Genomic DNA, 20,109 nt, shown 5'->3' with positions numbered 1-20,109 from the left:
GCATACGAGTAGAATTGTTGATGAAACTGAACGAGGATGTAATTGTAAGCATTTTTGTTAAGTAGAAGTATTTTGATAAGTGTATTGAAGTCTTTCAAAAGTGTATAAATACATATTAAAACACTACATGTATATACATTTTAACTGAGTCGTTAAGTCATCGTTAGGCGTTACATGTAAGTGTTGTTTTGAAACCTTTAGGTTAACGATCTTGTTAAATGTTGTTAACCCAATGTTTATAATATCAAATGAGATTTTAAATTATTATATTATCATGATATTATCATGTATGAATATCTCTTAATATGATATATATACATTAGATGTCTTTACAACGATAATCGTTACATATATGTCTCGTTTAAAAATCATTAAGTTAGTAGTCTTGTTTTTACATATGTAGTTCATTGTTAATATACTTAATGATATGTTTACTTATCATAGTATCATGTTAACTATATATATATCCATATATATGTCATCATATAGTTTTTACAAGTTTTAACGTTCGTGAATCACCGGTCAACTTGGGTGGTCAATTGTCTATATGAAACATATTTCAATTAATCAAGTCTTAACAAGTTTGATTGTTTAAAATGTTGGAAACATTTAATCATGTAAATATCAATCTCAATTAATATATATAAACATGGAAAAGTTCGGGTCACTACATTAAACCCATAGTGGACGAGATCAATGGGACCCTAGAAATGATTTTGCTAATACAAGAAAAGGTTAGACAAATTAAGGTCTACGTGTCTCGCACTAAACTCAGTCCACCTTATGATTGTTCAACATACAAAGAGCATCGAATCTCGAATGAGCCGTATAATTGTTCAAGAAGATTGGAATTTAACTAGTTGGTTATTTATGATGAAAATAATAATAATATTACAATATGTTTGAGTTATTTATATCGAGTTTCATAAAAATGAGATACATAAATTTCACAACTACTACCATAGAAACACACATAGAGTTACAAGCATAACATTATTTGACCAGTTACCACATTACACTTGCCCTAGGTACGGTACGAGATTCACCAAGTTCCGGTATGTTAAGATAATTAAAGAGTTTTGTAAGCAACATTCCAAAAGGTAAAGGATGCAAGGGCTGTTCTATAGCGTCTTGCATCCGGTTAAGAACGATGTTTCCAACATCAAAATGTGTACCATTCATGATCCAAAAAACAATAAGTGCCTCCAAAACCATCACTTCATTAACAAATACCGGAGGTCCTCGACAAGTTATGTTGCTACGGACAGCTTTATAAATTTTCCTGGCACGGTCGTTGAGTTGATAACCTGCAATCATTCTTACATTTCTACATCCCTGAAGTTCGTCATCTCTAACGACACTTTCTATAACGTCGTTTATGTCTACACCTGTATACTCTTTAGAAACACGATCATCATTAGTTTCAAATGTGTCAGAGTAAAATTTGATACCATTGGTTGGGAGACCGAATGCATTTTTTATTCTTTCCGGCTCCCATACATAACCTTCGCCATTAAGCGTGAAACTTACCGTTTCAACGTTTGCACCTCGTATATATTCAAAACTTTTATAAAACTCCCGAACACATTCAGGAAAAACAGCAAAGTCGTCTTTTATAAGACTATGTATGCCGAGAAACTCAAACATTCGGTACTCTTGACGATGTGTTGGGCGTAGTGGATATGCCATTTGACAACTTCCAGTTATAATTCCCCTCGAATTAACATCAGAATGATACATTTGTAACATTACAAAACTTAAGAATTAATAATTATAAGAAAAGTATTTGTGGTGTGGATGTTTGTATCCTTGAAACATTGATATATATATATATATATATATATATATATATATATATATATATATATATATATATATATATATATATATATATATATATATATATATATATATATATATATATATATATATGTTTGTATCCTTGAAACTAGACTAGTCATCTTTAAAGCGTCGTTATCGTACATTTCGACAAGACAAATCATATTTAAATCGTATATTTTGTACAACTGAAATGACGTTACAATAGAATAGACAACTCATAATTTTTCGAGAAAGTTTGGTACAATGAATAGACTACTCATAATATTTCGAGAAAGTTTGGTACAATGAATAGACAACTCATAAATTTTCGAGAAAATTTGGTACAATTGAGTAGACAACTCATTGATTTTCGAGATAATTTGATACAAATGAATAGACAACTCATAATTGTACGTTTTGACATGTCTAGTCATCTTTAAAGCAGACTTACATATTTTACAATTTAGTTGGTACAATGAATACACAACTCAGAAAATTTCGAGAAAGTTTGGTACAATGAATAGACAACTCTTAAATTTTCAAGAAAGTTTGGTACAATTGAGTAGACAACTCATTGATTTTCGAGATAATTTGGTACAACTGAATAGAAAACTCATAATTGTACGTGTTGACAAGTCTAGTCATCTTTAAAGCAGACTTACATAATTTACAATTATTTGGTACAATGAATAGATAACTCATAAAATTTCGAGAAAATTTGGTACAATGAATAGACAACTCATAAATTTTCGAGAAAGTTTGGTACAATTGAGTAGACAAATCATTGATTTTCGAGATAATTTGGTACACATGAATAGACAACTCATTATTGTACGTTTTGACATGTCTAGTCATCTTTAAAGCAGACTTACATATTTTACAATTTAGTTGGTACAATGAATACACAACTCAAAAAATTTCGAGAAAGTTTGGTACAATGAATAGACAACTCATAAATTTTCGAGAAAGTTTGGTACAATTACGTAGACAATTCATTGATTTTCGAGATAATTTGGTACAACTTAATAGACAACTCATAATTGTACGTTTTGACAAGTCTAGTCATCTTTATAGCAGATTTACATATTTTACAATTTAGTTGGCAACCTAAAATCAGAAGTTGAAGTGTCGTACAATTGATATCGACAACAAAAGTTTGGGACAAACTTAAACAAATTTTAAACCTAAAGTACTGTTGAAATTCGTGTTCAAATACGGTTAGAATAAACAGTGTCTGTTACATAATGCCTATAGTAGTATTCAAATTCGTGTAAATCACAAGTTACATGAACCGGATTATCGTGTGCTAAAATTTCCACAAAATAACATACATAAATTCCACAACTACTACCATCGGTCTGTTGAGGAACATCTCTTCCAACTTTGATGACTAATTGTAAATCATCCACTTTCTTGACTTTTGCTCTTTTCCAATAATCAAGTTTGTCTAAAAATATAGGTAGTAAACTCGACAATTTAGAGCCAATGTCTTGTATAAACTTCTTAATTTCCACATATTCGCCACATTGTTTGAACATACTATCATAAATTGTAAGCACCCAAATCTAATTCTCCCAAAAACCAATGTTTATTGCCAACATTCAACGGTATAAGAACCTGAAAAAAAACACTAGTTTATATCAATCTACTAGTAGACGACAAACTAAATCGTTAACATAATACCAACCCTGTGTAGAGTCCACCAAGGCTGACAAGGTTCTCTTGTGCTGTTTGCCAACTCATATAACTCTGTACAATCTTCTAATATCCTATGAAATAAAACTGGAAGAATGCCGCACCTCTGATCCTTAGATGGTGATGTCGCAACAATCATTGACCATATATCAATATGCTACAATAAATGTCATTTTAAGTAACTTAAGAAGATAAATATATCCACAATCGGCATCTACAAAAGGGTATATAGAACTTATAAAAAATATATAAAACACACCTCATTTTCTAGCCAACCACCGTCCTCTAATTTGAGAAGTTTTTCCCAAAATTCCAGTTTTAAATGGTAAGGAAAACCTTTAATAATGCAATATCGCTCAACACTTTTACTTAAACTTTCTGATCGTCCGTTATTGTAATACTCAAGTGTCGTGCCTTCAACCAAAACATATCTTTTGTCCACATCCTAAAAAAACAGTGAGTATAAATAAATATTACAAATAATAATAATAAAAATTCTATAACCTTATAATTAATAACAACATAATGTAATAAGATACTTACTTCAGCATTATCATTACCATCACAATTTAGGTAATTTTGATTTCTATCAACAACTTCAAATAATTGAGACAATGCTTCATCGGAAATACCAAAATCATCATCTTGTTGGTCAACATTAATATTACCATCATCATGGCCTTGAAGGCTAACGACAATTTTAGGATGATCATCATTTTTCGAGTTTACTTTTTTTTTTCTAGGGGGAGATGATTTAGTAGTAGGCGACCACGTTATGGTCGGGTAAGCTATCTCCCAAAGTACCTATTATGTATAAGCGAAAGCATGATGATCCTTACTTCTATAATGAAAAAAGAATGATTCAAGTAGTCAAGCTTGATGTTTAAAATACCTCAAAAAGCTCTGGGATGTTCCGAAATTTGGTAATTTGAGGCGTTACATTCAGGTCATCGAAACGACGTTCAAATCTAGCAAGAACTTCTGCTTCACTTACCCCATATAGAAACAACATGGTACGCTTATAGTAATCATGTGATTTTTCAAGAGCCGTTGCCACCATTTCACTCGGTCTATACTCGCTCTACAATTGAAAATTAAAACAAAGATCAACATGTCACAATAAAAAAACACAATAAATAGAGATTAAGATGTAATTTAACTACATACATACGGATATTACCTCCATGGACTTCTTTTCCAACTCTACACACCGTACCCAACCAATGGCTTCCGTTTGTTTCCAATCAACAATTCGAGGACGTTCCAAGCATCGCTCCTTTATCGAATATTCACTTAGATACGGAAGCACTTCAAAAATCCATATCTGTTTTTCGACATAAACAAAATAATTTATTTAATTATCTATAATAATTTAAGTATGAGTAATTAATACTAAAACAACAATTAACCTTAAAAGCAGGGATGAAACCTTGAAGACCACACACTGGATTCTCAACAGGACGTTCAGGAAAAAATGTTACCGCACGTCTTGGACATTGAGAGAGCTGTTTAAAAGTGTGATGCCAAACATAGCTACCCCATGGAAAACTATTCCAGGTATCAAAATCCTCAACTAGTCTTAGTAACTCATCATCAACAACATAATTAGCATCAGATTCAATAAAACCGTGAACTAAAAGCAATAACAAACAAATTCGAACAACATATAATATGTGTAATTGTGATGATGTTCGAAAGCATACAAAAGATGAGACCCAAGTACATATTGTTTTTTGTCCACAAATGCGAATACCCGAGTTCTTAAAGGTCCGCAACCTGTTCCAGATACTCTAGGCAATTTTCCAAATTCCAAACCAGTAATTAACATGAATTCCTTCGGGCCAAAAAATAGTTTCTTCTCGACAACCTCAAAAATCAAGCCCTCCGTCTTATAATTAACATCAACTAAGTTGGAAATCATAAAATGTATCAACGAAGGTTCTCCGAATTTACAGTCAGCCCACAAAAATTGTCCAAAACATGTCTCATTAAATATCTGCCGACATCTAAACCTATATAACCTAAATAACCTATTTATTTTACACACAATGTTGATCTTAGACTTTATTACAACATCCGCATAATAGTATTTTCCCTGAAAAGAAAAAGATAACAATTAATCTACAACTAAATATATACTATAATATTTACCATAAAATGTAGTTATAAGAAACTTACGATATTCTGTTTTGAAGTCATTGATCTATAAGTCGGTGCTTCAGCAACTTTACCTCATTTGTGCCTAAGGAACAAAATATTGTTAAAAATGTAAAGTAAGTCTATGAAGATATTAAAAGGTAATTGGGATAAAAGTAAAAACGGGTAAACTAGAAAATAACAAAACACGTGCAATTTTGAGGGAGAGGTTGTGGGTCCAGGGGGTGCAACAGTGATTTGTTCCCCTCCTATATAAACACACTCCATGCTTCCATACCTCAACACCATAAAAACCGTATCAAATTAATCCAAAATCAAACAATCTTCACAACAAGAAAATAACGGGTTTGTTATTGGGAATAAAGAAGAAAGAATGATACAACGGAACCCACCAAGACGGTTACACGGGGATTTGAGGGATCAAGATGCAATAGTTAAGGAAATAAGAGATAAGCAAGTTCACAAACAGTTAGAGGCAGATTTAACCGAGGACGTTTGGAACTTATCACCTTACTTTCGTACCGCTAATATTATTGAGTAATTTGTTATGTATTTCTAGTTTCGGTTAACATTTTTAAATTATGTAATTTTTAATTTCGGTAATTTAAATTAATGTTCTTCGTGTTTACTTATTGAGTAATGTAATATTATTTTTAAACATCACTTTTATTCAACACACAAATGGTTACATTTTTTAAACAAGAATTACATTAAACTGAAATACAACATAAGATCTTAAAACACAAGACAAACATCAATGAATTCAATAGAGTTCATCAAAAAAACGACCATCTGTGTCGTACTCTGGAGCCACCGGTTCTTTTTTTTCTTCTTCGGCTGCTTCATCGATGTAACGCCAACCCAACGTTTCTTCATCTTCAAGAACCACATACAGAGTTGAAATGTCCCGTTCATATTGATTATAAACGTTCCATATTAATTGATTTCGTCGCGAGGTTTTGACCTCTATATGAGACGTTTTTCAAAGACTGCATTCATTTTTAAAACAAGCATAACCTTTATTTTATCGATAAAGGTTTAAAAAGCATTACGTAGATTATTAAATAATGATAATCTAAAGTATACTGTTTACACACGACCATTACATAATGGTTTACAATAATAATATATTACATCAAAAATAAGTTTCTTGAATGCAGTTTTTACACAATATCATACAAGCATGGACTCCAAATCTTGTCCTTATTTTAGTATGCAACAGCGGAAGCTCTTAATAGTCACCTAAGAATAAACATGCTTAAAACGTCAACAAAAATGTTGGTGAGTTATAGGTTTAACCTATATATTTATCAAATCGTAATAATAGACCACAAGATTTCATATTTCAATATACATCCCATACATAGAGATAAAAATCATTTATATAGTGAACACCTGGTAACCGACATTAACAAGATGCATATAAGAATATCCCCTATCATTCCGGGAAATCCTTCGGACATGATAAAAACGAATTCGAAGTACTAAAGCATCCGGTACTTTGGATGGGGTTCGTTAGGCCCAATAGATCTATCTTTAGGATTCGCGTCAATTAGTAGATCGGTTTACTAATTCTTAGGCTACCAAGCAAAAGGGGCATATTCGGCTTCGATCATTCACCCATATAATGTAGTTTCATTTACTTGTGTCTATTTCGTAAAACATTTATAAAACTGCATGTATTCTCATCCCAAAATATTAGATTTTAAAAGTGGGACTATAACTCACTTTCACAGATTTTTACTTCGTCGGGAAGTAAGACTTGGCCACTGATCGATTCACAAACCTATACAAATATGTACATATATATCAAAGTATGTTCAAAATATATTTACAACATTTTTTAATACGTTTTAATGTTTTAAGCTTATTAAGTCAGCTGTCCTCGTTAATAACCTACAACTAGTTGTCCATAGTTAGATGTACAGAAATAAATAAATATAAATTATCTTGGATCAATCCACGACCCAGTGTATACAAGCCTCATGCTAGATCACAACTCAAACTATATATATTATTTTAGAATCAACCTCAACCCTGTATAGCTAACTCCAACATTACTGCATATAGATTATCTACGGTTGTTCCAAAATATATTATATAGATGGGTCGATATGATATGTTAAAACATTGTATACGTGTCTATGGTATCCCAAGATTACATAATATATATTAGAATACATGAATAATACAATATAAGTTTTTTAAGTTATGATTTGTATAGAATTGTTACAATATTTCCCGTAGCTACAACAATCAAAAAAAAATATCCAATCTTGTTTTACCCATAACTTCTTCGTTTTAAATCCGTTTTGAGTGAATAAAATTGATATGGTTTCATATTGAACTCTATTTTATGAATCTATACAGAAAAAATATAGGTTTATAGTTGAAAATATAAGTTACAAGTCATTTTTGTAAGAGGTAGTCATTTCAGTCGAAAGAACGACGTCTTGATGACCATTTTGAAAAACATACTTCCACTTTGAGTTTAACCATGATTTTTGGATATAGTTTCATGTTCATAAGAAAAATCATTTTCCCAGAAGAACAACTTTTAAATCAAAGTTTATCATAGTTTTTAATTATCAAACCCAAAACAGCCCGCGGTGTTACTACGACAGCGTATGTCCGGTTTTACGGTGTTTTTCGTGTTTCCAGGTTTTAAATCATTAAGTTAGCATATCATATAGATATAGAACATGTGTTTAGTTGATTTTAGATGTCAAGTTAGAAGGATTAACTTTATTTGCGAACAAGTTTAGAATTAACTAAACTATGTTCTAGTGATTACAAGTTTAAATCTTTGAATAAGATAGTTTTATATGTATGAATCGAATGATGTTATGAACATCATTACTACCTTAAGTTTAGTAGGTAAACCTACTGGAAGTGACAAGAAATGATCTAGCTTCAAAGGATCTTGGATGGCTTGAAAGTTCTTCAAGTAGGATCATGACACAAAAACAAGTTCAAGTAAGATTTTTACTCGAATTAAGATAATTTATAGTTATAGAAATTGAATCAAAGTTTGAATATGATTATTACCTTGAATAGGAAAGATAACCTACTGTAAATAACAAAGGTTTCTTGATCTTAGATGATTACTTGGAATGGATTAGAAAGCTTGGATGTAAACTAGTAAACTTGAAAGGATTTTCGAAGTGTTCTTGAAGTGTTCTTCCTAAGATGATTATAGCTTGATTCTTGAAGTAGTTTTTGATGAAGTTGATGATTAGCTACTGGAAAAATTCGTTCATAAGAGTGTGTGTGTGTGTTGAGAGAGAATTAGAAAGAGAATTGGAAGTGAAATGGAGTGAATGATGAGTGGTAAGTGGTGAGTGGGGTTAAAAGGAGTTCTAGTTAGTTGACTAGTTCATGGTAGAAGTTAAAATTGATTAGTCATACATGACATAATCAAGAGTGGAATCCCATGCTAGTTCCTATTGGTATATACCCACAGTAAGTACCTCTAGAAGCTGTGTATAATACGGGTATGAATACGACTAGAATTCTTGATGAAAAAAGAATGGGAATGTAATTGTACCAATTTTCGTTAAGCATTAGTGTTTTGATATATGTATTGAAGTCTTCCAAAATTATATTAATGCATCTAAATACTCTACATGTATATACATTTTAACTGAGTCGTTAAGTCATCGTTAGTCGTTACATGCAAGTGTTGTTTTGAAACCTTTAAGTTAACGATCTTATTTAATGTTGTTAACCCATTGTTTATTATATCTAATGAGATGTTAAATTATTATATTATCATGATATTATGATATATTAATATATCTTAATATGATATATATATACATTTAAATGTCGTTACAACGATAATCGTTACATATATGTCTCGTTTCGAAATCCTTAAGTTAGTATTCTTGTTTTTACATATGTAGTTCATTGTTAACATACTTAATGATATATATAATCATCATTTTATCATGTTAAATATAGTGTAACAATATCTTAATATGATACATATGTATTTAGTAAGACGTTGTAATAACGATAATCGTTATATATATCGTTTCGAGTTTCTTAACTTAGTAGTCTCATTTTTATGTATATAACTCATTGTTAATATAATTATGGAGATACTTACTTATCATAATCTCATGTTACCTATATGTATAACCATATATATATCGTCATGTCGTTTACAAGTTTTAACATTCGTGAATCGCCGGTCAACTTGGGTGGTCAATTGTCTACATGAAACTCATTTCAAATAATCAATTCTTAACAAGTTTGATTGCTTAACATGTTGGAAACACTTAATCATGTAAAAATCAATTTCATTTAATATATATAAACATGGAAAAGTTCAGGTCACTACAAGAGTAATGCGGTTACCACGATCTTCAATGGTATCTTTTATCCCGTACCATTGATCATAGGTACGGAGATAGCTTGCCTCCATCTCATCATCATAATCGTCTTGAAAAAACAACACATCCGTGTATTCACACGGTACATTTGCCTTCAGAAAGGCTAGCAGATCGTCTAAACCAACGTCACGGATATCGATTCCTTCGAATGAATTTTTTTTGCCAGACTTGTAGACCTTCATATGATTACGGAAATCACCCCCGTAATGAACATCGTATGCAACAATCATTGGGGGAATTGTTTTCATTTTCACTGATTGGAAGTGTTTTAATTTTGAGTTGAGAAGTGAAGTGTGTGAAATGAATTGGGTTAGTGGGTGTATTTATAGGTGAAAAAGTATCCGTTTTTGAAAAAAAAAAAATTAACGGTCGAATTTTAAATCCGTTTATTTTTGAATTTTAAAAATTAATTTGAAAATATTAATAATAAATTCAATAAAGCAATAAATGAAACAGAAAAATTAAAAATAAAATGCCACATCAGTTTTCCACTAACCCACACCACTAACCCACACCACAAACCCACACCACCACTACTTCACTCAAACCACTCACACGTCCTAGTCATCAAAAAGCAACTCACGCCCCCAACTCACGCCCCCTACCGTTACGAATGGTCTAAGTAGTATGTTAGCTAGTACTAAAGGTTACTGAAAAGTTAGCGTTAAACTTCAACAATCTTCAAATGTGTTTGGTATCACATAACATCAAAACTTATACATAAACATTAAAGGACTCGTGCAGATTCAATTCTTACATAGTAAAAAAGGGTATAAATTCAATGCGAATCAGATCTACAATGAAACTCAGATCTACAATCGTGCATCACTAGCAATTAAACAACAATCATGTTTAAGACTATGAAAGTAACAATAAAATTCATCAAAAAACAATCACTGAAATTTCAATATGAAACAAAAACTAAGAGATAATCAACATATACCTTTATTGGTGGCGATGGTTAACGATGGTGATGATGTAGGTGGTGTATGGTGGAGGTGGCGATGGAGAAGGTGAAGGTAGTTGCGGTGTATGAAACTAATTGAATGAAACGCTAACAGTCCAAGAACACAACTATCGGTGGTGCATTGGGTAAAACAATCTCTCGAAATAATTCAAATTTTCGCGATGATTGTTGTTTTCGAGAAGGTTTTCGCGACTTATGCAACTGTTCTGGTATAGAAATGTGTTTTCGCGACTAGCCCTCAGATCGAGACACAGTTTTCGCGAATTATTACAAATTTCGAGAGGGTTTTCGCGATTACCCCTAACCGGTTGTTTCGAGACATAATTTCGCGAGATTTGTGATTTTCGAGACAAAATTACGCGATACGCGAGTATGGTAGCCACGTGGGTATTTTTAATTGGTTAAAAGGATTTTTCGAGATGCGCGAGGGTTGACCGAGTTATTTTCGAGAAGTCAATGTCTACTCTTGAAAAAATATGTCTGACAATGTCTATTTTAGAGAGTGAGAAACACATATGTCTATTCTAGTAATTTTCTCTTTTCGTATTGGTTTTGCGCTAGCATATGATAATGTATTTTAAGATTTCATCAATCACAATGCTTTGTGTTTTAGGGTCGTGACAATGCTCCAACACCCTCTGTTACAAAAATTAGGTTCAAAACTTACTCGACATTTATTAACTTAAACAATAATAATAAGAAACTTGAATATTTGAAATAACAAGTTTCACCTGTATGACACGACAACTATAGGGATGGGTTGACAATGTTACAACTTGATCATAAAATGTAGGGATGATAAAATGGATAGCATCCTCCGGTACACACTCAATACACTTCTGAATTAATGGTTAATATGGTAAAGTTTCATCCACCATCGTCGGTCTTGAATTAATGATTAATAGAGGGATTATGTTTGGTCGATGATGAATCGTTCGTAAAAGAAGTGATGTCTGGTCGTTATCTGATCGTGACTTCCGATCGGTTTTAACGTCGAGAATGATTCGTATAGTTGAAGGAAATGATAATCGATCCTCTAATCATCGCTTCCAAACCTTCGAATTGATAGATGATGAACAAAATTAGGTGTACGTAAGGGATGAGGTTCAGATATTTGCCCTAGACACATACGGTTTTTTCATAAACGACGGTTATTCCAGTGAATCGGGTTATGTCGGTTTGAACTTAAGATTAAGATTAAGATTAAGATTTAATTTATGGGCATCAGGGTAATTATGGTTGTTAACTGCTGCTTAAAAACTTAAATGATGCCATTAGCAACTTCAATGGCTGGGATTGGAAATTAAGAAAGTCATCTAAAGGGTGGTATTTCGACAAGTGTCCTTATAGTAAAAAGAATGGCATCATAATTTTTTTCTAATTAAAGATAAGAGAGATGCTTTGAATAGCAAAATAACCATGGTGACGTATTTAATTGACGTTGAACTTTTTCCCTACAAAACCAATAATCAAATTTAAATAGATCGAAACGATCTAATTGCATTATAACTATTGATTTATATCTCACAAAGTTTGATTGATAGATCCACAATCTTTTGACAGATTTTGAAATCTAGACACAGTTAAAAATACAAGCATATTGAAACAACTATTAAAACTCTTCTAAAACCTATCCTATCTAAAACTGACGTCCAAAAGTCTTCAAATTCCTAATAACAACCAAAACGTTAACAACTATCGCAAGGTAAAACCGAACCCGAACAAAGGTTTACCCAAATTACATCTACCAAAATAGTAAAATCATAATCCCATGTCCGAATAAACTCATCATAATCAAACTCGATGAGTAGACCCGGCCATTGTCGTTGTCGGGGATTGGAACCTACCAATGAGTGTAGGGAAAGTATCTTTGATATACGGGATATATAGTTTTAAACCGATTAAATTTTTTTTTTTTTGAAAGGCAAATCTATAATCTAAACACGAAACCACGAATATTTACATCTCGCTGACTCAAGTGAGGCTTGAACTCACAACCTCTTGGTTGAAGGGTTACTCTCATACCGCTAGGCCAAGAGCCCTTTGGTTTAAACCGATTAATTTGAAAACCGAAACAATAAAAACGATAAATAATTTCATTTTAATATCGGTTGGTTTTCTAATTTGATTTCGATTTTTAATATTACTTTTTCAAATTTGATTTAAAAAAAAAAACAAATTTTAAAATCAAATTCAACTAATAATACATTAAATTCTTAGTATGTTTGGTTACTGATTAAAAAAAACGAATATAATCAACATAAAAATATTTGATATAAAAATGATTATATGTTACTCTAGATAAAATCTAATTCTTAAAAAAAAAATAGGTGTAATCATATATGAAAATATCATTTGTGAGAAAGCTGTAAGGGGCGTTTGTTTGCCTTTTAACTGAATAGTTCGCTAAATGCTGAACCATCCAGCATTTAACGCGTTTATATTTTACCTCTAAATGACATATGATGATGAATGGTTCAACATTCAGTGCTGAACGATTCAGAGTTGAAACGTTTTTTAACCATTAAGCACATGATATTTTTTTTTTAATATTCTCCTCAATTTATATATTGAACACTTAACAAACAATTATATTGCATGTTTTATTCGTGTAACACGTTAATAAGGTAATTCTATCTATTTCATACTGCTCATTCAAATGATTATCAAACAACTTATTTTTATTCAGAGACTCTAAATCATTAAAATTATGAACTATTTAGCGCTAGATCATTGAGTTTTATTAAATCGGATATCAATTGATTTGATTTTTTTCGAGGCATTGACTAAGTGGTATAAGTTATAGGTTGGATCTGAGTCCTAATTGGAGCAGGTTCGAATCCAAGGGAGGTTTTCTCAAGGATTCTGTTGTATAAAGGTGTATGCCCTAAGCCACTCGGTTTAATCCAAAGCACATCGGTTACCCAATGCGACGATGGTTTGTAAAGAATTTACTTCTAACGCGCGTGTAAGTAACAAATGAGAACATTCAATGTCGAAATAGCCCCGTTAAAAAAATTGATTTGATTTTTGATTGTTAACTACAAATAGATAGATTACACCGTGTTAGACATTTTTGCACTTTCTCACCCAAGCCCCACCACTAATAATTCCCCCAACCCTGTTTTCAAAATCCTAAAACATTTGAATACCAAGAAGAAAAAAGAACCCTTTGTTATAATTCAGTAGGCTTATAACTACCTTTAGTGGTTTGATTCTTGATGTTATAATTCAGTAGGCTTATAACTACCTTTAGTGGTTTGATTCTTGATGTTATAATTCAGTAGGCTTATAACTACCTTTAGTGATTTGATTCTTGATTTAGAATACTAATAATGAAGTGTAAGAACAAAGATGATAATGGAGAGAAAGAAAGAAACACTTTGTAAGTGTGAGAAATGGTGCAAGTTTAATGCTTGCATTCATGAGTATTTATAGCCTAAAATCTCAATATAAAAATACATACTTTGTGTACCAAAATTGACTATATGTATACACCAAAATTGACTATCCATATCTATATTATTATTATTATTATAACACTCCCCCTTGGATAGCAATTTTATTTTGTTGAAGATCAACTATAAATTACTGCCTCGTTAAAAACCTTGCTAAAGAAAACCCAGTGGGAAAAACTTTAGCTAAGGGAAAAAGAGTGCAGCATGGAGTTCACTCCCCCTCAAGTAGACATCGCTTCGGTTGTTACATCTTTTGAACATGTCTCATGCCAATGTTATGAACGTGTGTTCTGAAAATAGCAGTTGGAAGTGCTTTCGTGAAAAGATCAGCAGAGTTTTTGCTGGATTGAACATATCTCATTTCAATCTCGTTGTCCTTAATGAGATTTTGAGTGTATGAGAAGAATCTAGGAGGTATGTGTTTGGTTCGGTCACTTTTGATATACCCTTCTTTCATCTGTGCTATGCAAGCTGCATTATCTTCATAGATAATTGTTGGACTTTTATCGCGTTCTAGTCCACAAGAATCAGTAATGATTTGTGTCATTGATCTCAACCAAAAACATTCCCGAGTAGCTTCATGTAATGCAATCACTTCGGCATGATTTGATGATGTAGCAACAAGTGTTTGTTTTTGAGAACGCCATGATATTGCAGTACCTCCATTTAGGAATACATATCCAGTTTGAGATTTAGCTTTATGTGGATCAGATAAATAACCTGCATCAGCATAACCAACCAAATCTTGTTTTGATTCGTTAGAATAAAATAATCCTAAATCAGTAGTTCCTCGAAGGTATCGAAATATGTGTTTGATCCCATTCCAGTGTCTTTTGGTAGGAGCAGAGCTGAACCTTGCCAACAAATTAACTGCAAAAGAAATGTCAGGTCTTGTACAATTTGTAAGATACATAAGAGCTCCAATTGCACTAAGATATGGTACTTCTGGTCCAAGAATATCTTCATGATCTTCACATGGACGAAATGGATCAGTTTCAACATTGAGTGATCTAACAACCATAGGAGTACTTAATGGTTTTGCCTTGTCCATATTGAAACGTTTCAAAATCTTTTCAGTATATGTTGTTTGATGTACAAGTAAACCATTAGGCATATGCTCAATTTGTAAACCAAGGCAATACTTGGTTTTTCCGAGATCTTTCATTTCAAATTCTTTCTTTAGAAGTTGAATGGCTTCATAGATCTCTTTATTTGTACCTATGATGTTAAGATCATCAACATAAACAGCTATGATCACATATCCGGATGTTGTTTTCTTAATGAAAACACAAGGGCAAGTAAGGTTATTTGTATACCCTTTGCTTATCAAGTAATCACTTAATCGGTTATACCACATACGTCCCGATTGTTTTAACCCATATAAAGATCTTTGTAATTTAATCGAATACATTTCTTTGGGTTTTGCATTTGATGCTTCTGGTACCTTAAATCCTTCAGGTATCTTCATATATATATCACTATCAAGTGATCCATATAGGTAAGCAGTCACAACATCCATGAGATGCATTTCTAAATTTTTAGAAACTGCCAGACTGATTAAGTACCTAAAAGTAATTGCATCCATAACAGGAGAATAAGTTTCTTCATAATCAATTCCCGGTCTTTGAGAAAAACCTTGAGCTACAAGTCTAGCTTTATACCTTGTAACTTCATTTTTCTCATTTCTTTTTCGGACAAAAATCCATCTGTATCCTACAGGTTTCACATCTTTAGGAGTGAGAATGATGGATCCGAAAACTTTTCTTTTATTGAGTGATTCTAATTCAGCTCGTATTGCTTCTTTCCATTGAGCCCAATCATGTCTATTTTGACATTCAACCATAGATGTTGGTTCTGGATCATCATCATTATTCATGATGTCATATGCAACATTAAATGAAAATTTCTCATCAAGATTTTTCATTTCATTTCGGTTCCATAATATTTTTGAATATGCATAATTGATTGCAATTTCTGTATTGACATCATCAATCTCCTCTGCAGTAGGAGTACTGATTTGTGGTTCTTCTTGAACACTTTCTTTTACTTCATTATCAGCTGATTTTCTTTTTCGAGGATTTTTATCCTTTGAACCGATTGGTCTTCCACGTTTCTGACGTGGCAAAGATTCATGAGTGACGTTATTGCCAGCTTTTGGAATTTCAATTCGAGCTGGAGTATTTACTGCTGGTATATATGATTTTGTCACCGTTTTTGTATCTGTAAATGCATCAGGCAATTGATTTGCAAGTTCTTGTATATGCATTATCTTTTGAACTTCTGTCTCGCATTCTTTTGTGCGAGGATCAAGATACTTTAATTGAGGTTCACACCATGAAACATCATTTTCTTTATTTTTCATTTCTCCCCCTAATCTAGGGAACAATGTTTCATTAAAATGACAATCAGCAAAACGTGCTGTAAAAACGTCACCTGTCATAGGTTCAATATACCTTAATATTGAAGATGTTTCATATCCAACATATATTCCCAACCTCCTTTGAGGACCCATTTTTGTACGTTGTGGTGTCGCAATTGGAACATACACTGCACAACCAAATGTTCTAAGATGGGAAATATTTGGCTCTTGACCAAAAACAAGTTGTAGGGGGGAATATTTATGACTTGCACTTGGTCTGATGCGAATCAATGCAGCAGCATGTAAAATTGCATGACCCCATATAGATACAGGGAGTTTTGTTCTCATTATCAATGGTCTAGCGATTAATTGTAAACGTTTAATCAATGACTCGGCTAAACCATTTTGTGTATGCACATGAGCAACAGAATGTTCAACAACAATTCCTATAGACATGCAATAGTCATTAAATGCTTGAGATGTAAATTCACCAGCATTATCAAGTCTCACCCTTTTAATGGTGTAATCAGGAAAATGAGCTCTCAATTTAATAATTTGGGCAAGAAATTTTGCAAATGCCACATTACGGCTTGATAACAGACAAACATGAGACCATCTGCTAGATGCGTCTATTAGAACCATGAAATATCTAAATGGTCCACATGGTGGATGAATTGGTCCACATATATCACCTTGAATTCTTTCAAGAAACATTGGTGATTCTTTCTCAACCTTAAGTGGTGAGGGTCTAGTTATCAATTTTCCAAGAGAGCAAGATGTACATGGAACCATTGTATCATGATGGATTTTTCTATCCTTTAGTGGATGTCCATGAGTACATTCAATAATCCTTTTCATCATTGTTGATCCTGGATGGCCTAATCTGTTATGCCATAAACTGAATACACCAGGATCAATATATTTTTCGTTAACTACCATATGTATTTCTGGTACATTTATATGTGTATAATGTAATCCAGAACTAAGTCTTGGCAGTTTTTCAACCACATGACTCTTGTCAGTGATACTTAAATATTTCTCATTTTCTGTTGTCACTGACTGATAATCATACCCGTTAAGGTATATGTCGGAGAAACTCAATAAATTTCTGCTTGACTTGGGAGAAAATAAGGCATCATTTATTAAAAATTTTGTACCATTTGGTAGTATGAAATTTGCCTTTCCTATCCCTTTTATCAAGTTAGCAGGTCCTGATATTGTATGTATAGTTCCTTCCGTTGGTTTTAGATCAATAAAATATTTCTCAGATTTAAGTATAGTGTGTGTAGTTCCACTGTCTGCTATACAGAGATCTCCACCACTTGATTGATGTTGTATTCCAGCAAAATTCATATTGAACTTCATATATAAGAAATAAATAGTGAGTACATTAATATTACACAATATTTTAAACGCAAATAGATAGTACTGAAACATTTAGCAAACATAATGACAAAGACAGACGATATTAAATCGTTTATTTTTCAAAAGACACACAACTTAAACATTCAAGAAATCTTAAGTACCTAAAAGTAATTGCATCCATAACAGGAGAATAAGTTTCTTCATAATCAATTCCCGGTCTTTGAGAAAAACCTTGAGCTACAAGTCTAGCTTTATACCTTGTAACTTCACTAAAGGGTCTGGAAGAAACGTTACTAATATCAAATAAACCAACATATTATAATACGAGAACAATACTAAATGAGAAAATTTAACTTTATTGAGTACGCAGCGGAAAATGAAATGTCGTTACAATAATGGAAATAACGATAAAGTAATTGTTCATATGCAGAAGTAATAAATGCGATATCTCTTGATCCTAAGTCCAAGTAGCATCACATAAGTAGTAGATAAGAAAGCTTGAATCAAACAGCACCTGAGACAAAACATGCTAAAGTGTCAACCAAAAAGGTTGAGTGAAGTTCATAGGTTTAACAAAAGTAGTTATCGTTGTTTTTAGACCACAAGATTTAGTTGTAAAGTTGATCTCCCGCAGGATCAAAAAGTAGATCTCGCAGATCCAAAAGTTATGCCAGTGCGTGATATTTAGACTAAACGTTCAAGTTTGCCCCATGACAAGTTGTGTCTGTCCTTGTCGGTTTAAATTTCATTATCAAGTAATACAAAGACTGAGTCAAATGTATCGGGGACGTTACTCCCGATAGGCCTACCCCCAATAAATAAGCATGCCGCAGCACTTAAAAATATCACTGTAGGGACTTAGTCGGACATAGCCGGGTATAGCATAGTTTTAACAGTTGGTACTGATATTTAGACTAGACTTTCAAGTTTACCCCGTGTCAAGTTATCGTTTATACTTGTCGGTTGGGGGCTTGCTGGTCATAGCCCAACATATCACAGTTTAATAGTAGATACGTGTAAGTACTGATATTTAGACTAGACTTTCAAGTTTACCCCGTTACAAGTTATCGTTTATACTTATCGGTTGGGGGCTTGCTGGTCATAGTCCAACATATCGCAGTTTAATAGTTAATACGTGTAAAACAGTTATAAAAGTTGTGCATGTATTCTCACCCCAAAAGTTATAAAACAGTTATGAAACAGTAAAAAGTGGAGCTATGAATTCACGTATATAAATATTGTAAAACAATTATTAAAATATTGCATGTTAAAAATTTAAAAGCAAGCATGTGTCTCACCCCATAGTTTAAAAACAGTAATGAAATAGTAAAAAGTGGGGCTATGAAATTCACGTATATAAATATTGTAAAACAGTTATTAAAATATTGCATGTTAAAAATTTAAAAGCAAGCATGTGTCTCACCCCATAGTTTCAAAACAGTAATGAAATAGTAAAAAGTGGGGCTATGAAATTCACGTATATAAATATTGTAAAACAGTTATTAAAATATTGCATGTTAAAAATTTAAAAGCAAGCATGTGTCTCACCCCATAGTTTCAAAACAGTAATGAAATAGTAAAAAGTGGGGCTATGAAATTCACGTATATAAATATTGTAAAACAGTTATTAAAATATTGCATGTTAAAAATTTAAAAGCAAGCATGTGTCTCACCCCATAGTTTCAAAACAGTAATGAAATAGTAAAAAGTGGGGCTATGAAATTCACCTTAGTAAGTAGAGAGAGTTATTCCTCGGAATAGAGAGTTGAACGAGTGAGCAGGAAAGTCAACCTATTGACATTTAAGAGTAGTTAAGTGTTTTGCCCATGTTTAAGTTTAAGTATGTGTTTAAGTATAGTTTGTTTTACTAAGTTTCTATTCCTAGTAAGT

This window comes from Rutidosis leptorrhynchoides, chromosome 10 (assembly GCF_046630445.1).
Source record: "Rutidosis leptorrhynchoides isolate AG116_Rl617_1_P2 chromosome 10, CSIRO_AGI_Rlap_v1, whole genome shotgun sequence".
Classification (NCBI taxonomy): domain Eukaryota; kingdom Viridiplantae; phylum Streptophyta; class Magnoliopsida; order Asterales; family Asteraceae; genus Rutidosis; species Rutidosis leptorrhynchoides.
The sequence above is the reverse complement of the archived record's forward strand: the minus strand, read 5'-3'. Positions refer to the sequence as shown.